Here is a 6,953-nt window from a genome sequence, read left to right as displayed (position 1 = left end):
ATTCCTCTATTTAATTCTAAGCCCACTTCTCTCCCCCTCCCTGCTACTCTGAGTTCAATCTCTATGGAGACAGTTTTACATGTGCTTCACAAATGACACTAGAAAAAGCATCTTTTCCCTGTTTGGGAGCTTTGGTGTGGGTGAATTGGGGTTTTCCACTCAGTTTGGGAAAGGCTGAAAAGCTGCCTTGCTGGAAAAGTTCAGTTGCCCAGTTTTATTTTGCTTTGTCTTTGCTGTCTGTTCCCAACAAGATGAACTCATCCTGAGGTTTCGCATGGAAACTAATTTCAAATTTCTGCTCTTGTAATTTGCTGCTTGCCCAAAGACCGGAATCCGTTAGCTGTCTTGCCAGGCACCATCCTTTGCAATTCAACAGCAGAGGGTGCTGTGGGCCTGTGGTTGCCTAGGTCTCTGCCAGGAAGAAAAAAAAAAGGGATAAAAGAGCCCCTGCTAGTTCAGCCAGTCTGAAAGAAGGCTTCCAATCAAGTTGTTCCCTCATTGCTCTGAAGACCTTGTCCGAGGGATGTGGGGTCATCTGCTGTTCCCCAAAATGCAAACAGGGAATCAAGAGATGCAGTGTGGCCTTCTGGAAATGATTTGTCCTTTGTGTTTTTGAAAGTTTTAACTCTTCTCTGATTAAATAAATGCTTGATATTTTATGCATTTAAGTCCACCAAGACCAGAGACTTTGAGTAGTACTGGATTCTACCTTAATTCAGAAAACGATATTCATTATTCCTGTTTTCCAAGGCTCCCACTGAATTTCTTGGTACTGATTCTATCAATAGCTACAAGACAACAGGCTACTTTTTTTTTCTTTTTTCATTACTTTTTAAGCTGAGGCTTGAATGTTACGTCCAGGTTGTCTCTCAATTTTTCTCCATTTCCCTGACATTCTGTCTCATTTTTCCCCCTCTGCTTGACTTTCTCCAGCTCTTTTACATCTTGATTGTTGATGGAAAGGATCAATGGTCCTCATTTCTGGCTATTTCTCTTATCCTTTGCTCTAGCCAAGTTTGCTTTAAAAGAATCTAGACGTTCTCCAGCGATGAATCAGAGGGTGATTTTTAAAAAAAGATTTTATATATTTATTTGAGAGAGAGAGAGAGAGAGAGAACACAAGTGGGGGAAAGTGCAGAGGGAGAGGGAGAAGCACACTCCCTGCCCAGTGGGAAGTTTGACATGGGGCTCAATCTCAGGACCCCAAGATCATGACCTGAGCCAAAGTCAGGTGCTTTGCCAACTTTGCGCGCCTGTGGGTGATTTGTTTTTATAAAAGTCTTCACAGTAGGCTTTCATGGCAAGACATGCTGATGAGTTCATAATATAACTGGACGGACACACACTGAATGTCACTACTTCTTGCAAGCAGAGAGAACGTCATCTATCTCAGAAAGCTGGCTTCAACCGTTCTTGTGCAGTTTCACAGCCACTGGGAGGTTGAGGGAGATGGGGATCACAGGAGCTTGAGCAACCCACGAAGGAAGTTGTGGTGGCAAAGAGTGGCCTCTGTGGTATTGCAGTTACCTGGAATGTAAACTCGACAACATTCTAGACATGCACAAAAGAGACACACGGGCTGAGGGACTCAGCAAGCTTACTGCCTGCGCTCCCTTTCTGGAACAAATAACACTTGATTTGATACGACGTGTTGGAGAAACCCCAGCAAAACAAGAGAAGAATTCAATAAAGAGGAAAACATAGCCTGTAAGAAACTGCAACTGAGAATTTTAGGTAAAGACATTTCGAGTGAGAGCTGCATCCTAAGACAATGAGCATTGGAAATCCAAGAGCTGATTAGAAATTTCCAAAGGTTCAAGAAAGTCACAATCTGAAATAAAGCAACTCTGAAATGAACGTGAAGGAGCAGCATTTTCTATACCAGCAAGGCCATGCCTCCTTTAGTCTGGTAATTCAGGGCATGGGTGGCAGGGCAGCGGGTGGTGGGTATTCTCATTCTGTGTATAACCACTTCAGACTGATCTTTTCTTTCTTTCTTTCTTTCTTTCTTTCTTTCTTTCTTTCTTTCTTTCTTTCTTTCTTTCTTCTTTCTTTCTTCTTTTTCTCCTTTCTTTCTTCTTTCTTTTCTTTCTTTCTTTCTTTCTTTTTCTTTCTTTCTTTCTCTTTCTCTCCCCCTCCTCTCTTTCTCTCTCCTTCTTTCTTTCTTTTGTGTATGAGAGAGAGAGTAGGGAGGGGCAGAGGGAGAAAGAGAAAATCTCAAGCCAGCTTCCTGCTCAATAGGGAGCCCGAGGTGGGGCTCCATCTCACGACCCTGAGATTGTGTCCTGACCAAGAGTCCGACTGGGCCACCCAGACACCACAGTCATTTTGGATTTATAATGGTTGCTAACCACAATAGTTTTTCCCATAATGTTCTTTGTTTCTTTTATCCTTAGGCTGCTTTTTATTTTTTTAATTTTTAAAAAAGATTAAAAATTTTTTTTAAAGATTGTATTTATTCATTCGTTCATTCGAGATAGAGAGAGAGGGAGTCAGAGACACAGGCTCCCCGCAGGGAGCCCGATGTAGAACTAGATCTCAGGACTCCAAGATCATGCCCTGGGCCAAAGGCAGGCGTTCAACGGCTGAGCCACCCAAGTGTCCCTTAGGTTGCTTTTTAAAGGATAGTGTTTATAGGGTATTTTTAGCTGATATGTTTAAATTATTTACCAATTGCTATGGCATGAGCACTGGCTGATTTCATCAAATCTTTACCGGGTGCCTGCCATGTGCCAGGTACAATTCTAGGTGCTTGGAATATATCAGTTATAGGACAATTCCTGCCCTAGTAGAGCTTATATTTCAGTGATGCAGACACATAGCAAACCATGAATCTGATCAAAACGCGAAAGCAAAAGAAAAGGTATAAGGAAAGGGAGAGAGATTGGGGACATAGGGTGGCAGGGGAGAGGAAGGTAGTAAGAAGGGTAGTAAGCATTTTTTTTTCTTAAAGATTTTATTTATTTATTAGAGACACAGAGAGAGAGAGGGGCAAAGACACAGGCAGAGGGAGAAGCAGGCTCCATCCAGGGAGCCCGATTCAGGACTTGATCCCAGGTCTCCAGCATCACACCCTGGGCAGAAGGCAGATGCTTAACTGCTGAGCCACCCAGGCATCCCAAATAAGCATTTTAAATAGGGTGGTCATGCGGGCTCCTGGGTGGCTCAGTTGGTTAAGGCTTCAGCTATTGATTTGGATTCAGGTCATGATCTCCCGGTCCTGGCCTCGAGCCCCAGGATCAGCTCTGTGCTGAGTCTGCTTGGGTTTCTCTCCCTCTGGCCCTTCCCCCACTCTAAATAAAAATAAATATTTTAACAAAGATTTTATTTATTTATTTATGAGATATACACAGAGAGAGGCAGAGACACAGGCAGAGGAAGAAGCAGGCTCCCTGTGGGGAGTCTGCTGTGGAACTCGATCCCAGCACCCTGGGATCATGATCTGACCTGAGGGCAGACGCTCGACTGCTGAGCCACCCAGGTATCCCAGGTTTTCTGATTTTTATGGGACAGTTAGCTAAGTTTACCTGGAAACAATTGTTTCTTGTTAAGTAACATGTGTTAATGGGATGCTTGGGTGGCTCAGCAGTTGAGCGTCTGTCTTCGGTTCAGGGTGTGATCCTGGGTCCTGGAATCATTTACATTAATAAAACCCCAAAGTATAGTAAACAAACAAACAAAAAAAAAGTAGGGAAGGCCTGAGAACCTCAGATCCCACAGTTTTTATCCTGCCATTTTGAGTGTAAAGATTATGTTTTCTCATAAATACATATTATAGGGCAGCCCTGGTGGCACAGCGGTTTAGCGCTGCCTTTGGCTCAGGGCTTGATCCTGGAGACCTGGGATCGAGTCCCGCGTGGGGCTCCCTGCATGGAGCCTGCTTCTCCCTCTGCCTATGTCTCTGCCTCTCTTTCTCCCTCTGAATAAATAAATAAATCTTTTAAAAAGAATACATAATATATATATTTTTAAGATTTTATTTATTCATGAGAGACACAGAGAGAGAAAGAGAGAGAGGCGGAGACACAGGCAGAGGGAGAAGCAGGAGCCTGATGTGGCACTTGATCCCGGGTCTCCAGGATCAGGCCCTGGGCTGAAGGCGGCGCTAAACCGCTAAACCGCTGATCCACCCGGGCTGCCCAATACATACTTTTTAAAAAAGATTTTATTTTTAAGTAATCTTTACATCTTATGTGGGCCTTGGACTCACCACCCAGAGATCAAGAGTTTCATGCTTCACTGAATGAGCCAACCAGGCGCCCCCAAATACATAGTTTTAAATCAGGATTATACATCACTGATGGGTTTTCATTAGAACTCTTAAGGCTGGGGATTAAAAAATCATAGTGGCCCATCTGGCTCTTATTATTTCTCACATTTTTTTTAACCTTTTGGAGAAACTCTAAGAAATCTCAGATGAAATATTTGCCTAAGGCTGAGCAGCTCTTTCAGGTTCATGTTGGTTCCTTTCTGTTACAGTCAACATGTCTTATTTCAGAATGTTAGCAGGGGTTATTTCTGGGTGATGAGACTGGAGTGATTTTCATTTTCATCTTTATGCTTTTCAGTGGTTTCCAGCACTTCTGAAAGGAAAGTATTTTCTTTATCATTCCTTTGTGTGAAGCTTTTCAAATCAGAAAAAGCAAGAACTATAGTTTTAAAAAATTAAATTAAAATAGACTGCAAGAATAAATGTCAGCTTCCCAAATGACAATTTAGCAAAACAGTAACAACAAAAACCGAATGTTCCCTGAAACTCCCTCAGTTATGATTTCACTCCAGAAGGAGTCATTGTCTTAAAGGATGTCTGGCTGTCAGAAGGCCTTTGGGAGCAGTGTGCATAAGGATGCTGGCTCTGGTCCATGTGTGTGTTGTGTGTGTGTGTGTGTGTGTGCGCGTATATGTGTGTGTTGGGGGTTTGTGTTTCCTGCTGTTTATGGAGAGAGGACAGGTGGGTCCTCCCAACAGACATCATTGTCAACAAAGGGATGGCATGATGGTGGCTGGCAAGTTGTAGGAGGAATACAAAACAGAAGGAGATGTGATGGCATTATTGTTGAAGGAATAAAAAACCGGAAGCAGAAGTATTGTAAAGAAGGTAAGCTAAAAGATTTTATATTGGAAAAAAAAGTAAATTTGATTGGAAACATCCCTGTGAACTCATGACTCTTAACAAAAATGTGTTCTTCTGTTCGAATCCTGACTGTAGCCCAGCCACAGCAGCGCTTGTGCTAACCTCTGGCTCTCACTAAAAGGAACTGAGACTTATCGGAGAATGATTCTCCATCCTGGAGCAGGGCAACTTTAGAAGTGGCCTAGAAAACAAGGGTTTCAGACAGTAGTGGTGGAAGCGTAAGGAAGTCACTGACCAAACTGCAACAATTTTGACGTTAGAAAGAGAAAAGTAATTATGATGAACTAAAATAACTTAAGTGTGTGAAAGACCTCAAAACAAAAAAGGTAATATATATGATTTATGAAAATATATGTTAATTTTTAAAAAGATCTTATTTATTTATTTATTTGAGAGAGAGAGAGTATCCACAGCAGTGGGAGGGGCAGAGGGAGAAGAGAAGCAGATTCCCCACTGAGTGGGGAGCCAGACTTGGGGCTCCATGCCATGACCTGGAGATCACTACCTAAGGGAAAGGCAGATGCTTAACATACTGAGCCACCCGGGTGCCCCCTCAAGATATGTTGATTTTAGTCAATAAAAGATGGTCAATAAATACAAATAAAAAAAAAAAAGTAGGTTTCGGGGTGCCTGGGTGGTTCAATTGTTTAAATGTTTGCCTTTGGCTCAGGTCATGATCCTGGGGTCCTGGGATTGAGCCCCGTGTTTGGTTCCCTGCTCAGTGGGAGTCTGTTTCTCCCTCTGCCATTTCCCCTGCTTGTGCTTTGTGCTCTCTCACTCTCTCTCAAATAAATAAAATCTTTAAATAAAAAAATAATATATAAGTAGGTTTATGCTTTTTACTGTGCAAATATGAAAGGGTAATACAAGAAATTATTGTGATATGAATAGTTTTAGAAAAAGGTAGAAATTATACAAGAACAGAAAGACTGATTGTGGGCAGCCTGGATGGGTCAGCAGTTTTTTCAGTGGTTTAAGAAGGGGTTAGGTCTGAAGAGTCTGACCTTTTGCTGCCCAAATCCTTATTTATTTACTGACTTATTAAAGATTTTATTTATTTATTAATGAGCAACATAGAGAGAGAGAGAGACATAGGCAGAGGGAGGAGCAGTCTCCATGCAGGGAGCCTGATGCAGGACCCAATCCCAGGACTTGGGATCATGACCTGAGCCAAAGTCTCAACCACTAAGTCACCCAGGTGCTCCTCAAATCTTTCCCTTTTTAAAGGGACTTAATCAGGTTTGGGTCTCTGCAGACCTCCTCTGGTTCTGTTCTCCATCAGTCCTGGGGTGTCAGCTGACGTTGGTCTGGGCATCACCTCCTAGCTGCAGTACCTTAACTGCTTGTGTTGTTTGACACAGGCTCCTGCTTGGCATGAGAGACTCCATTTTGCTCTCTACAGAGCTTTATTGAGATATAATTTAGGGGCGCCTGGGTGGCTTAGTCAGTTAAGCATCTGCCTTCAGCTTAGGTCATGATCTCAGGGTCCTGGGATCCAGCTCCACATCGGGCTCCCTGCTCCACAGGGAACCTGCTTCTTCTGCCTCCCTCTCTCTAATGAATGAATAAATAGAATATTTTTAAAAAGAGATATAATTCACATGTTGTGAATTATAAAAAAAATTTTTTTTTAATTTTTTAAATTTATTTATGATAGTCATACAGAGAGAAAGAGAGAGAGGCAGAGACACAGGCAGAGGGAGAAGCAGGCTCCATGCGCCGGGAGCCTGATGTGGGATTCGATCCCAGGTCTCCAGGATCGCGCCCTGGGCCAAAGGCAGGCGCCAAACCGCTGCGCCACCCAGGGATCCCTGTTGTG

This window comes from Vulpes lagopus, chromosome 12 (assembly GCF_018345385.1).
Source record: "Vulpes lagopus strain Blue_001 chromosome 12, ASM1834538v1, whole genome shotgun sequence".
Taxonomy (NCBI): Eukaryota; Metazoa; Chordata; class Mammalia; order Carnivora; family Canidae; genus Vulpes; species Vulpes lagopus.
Note: the sequence above shows the minus strand (reverse complement) of the source record.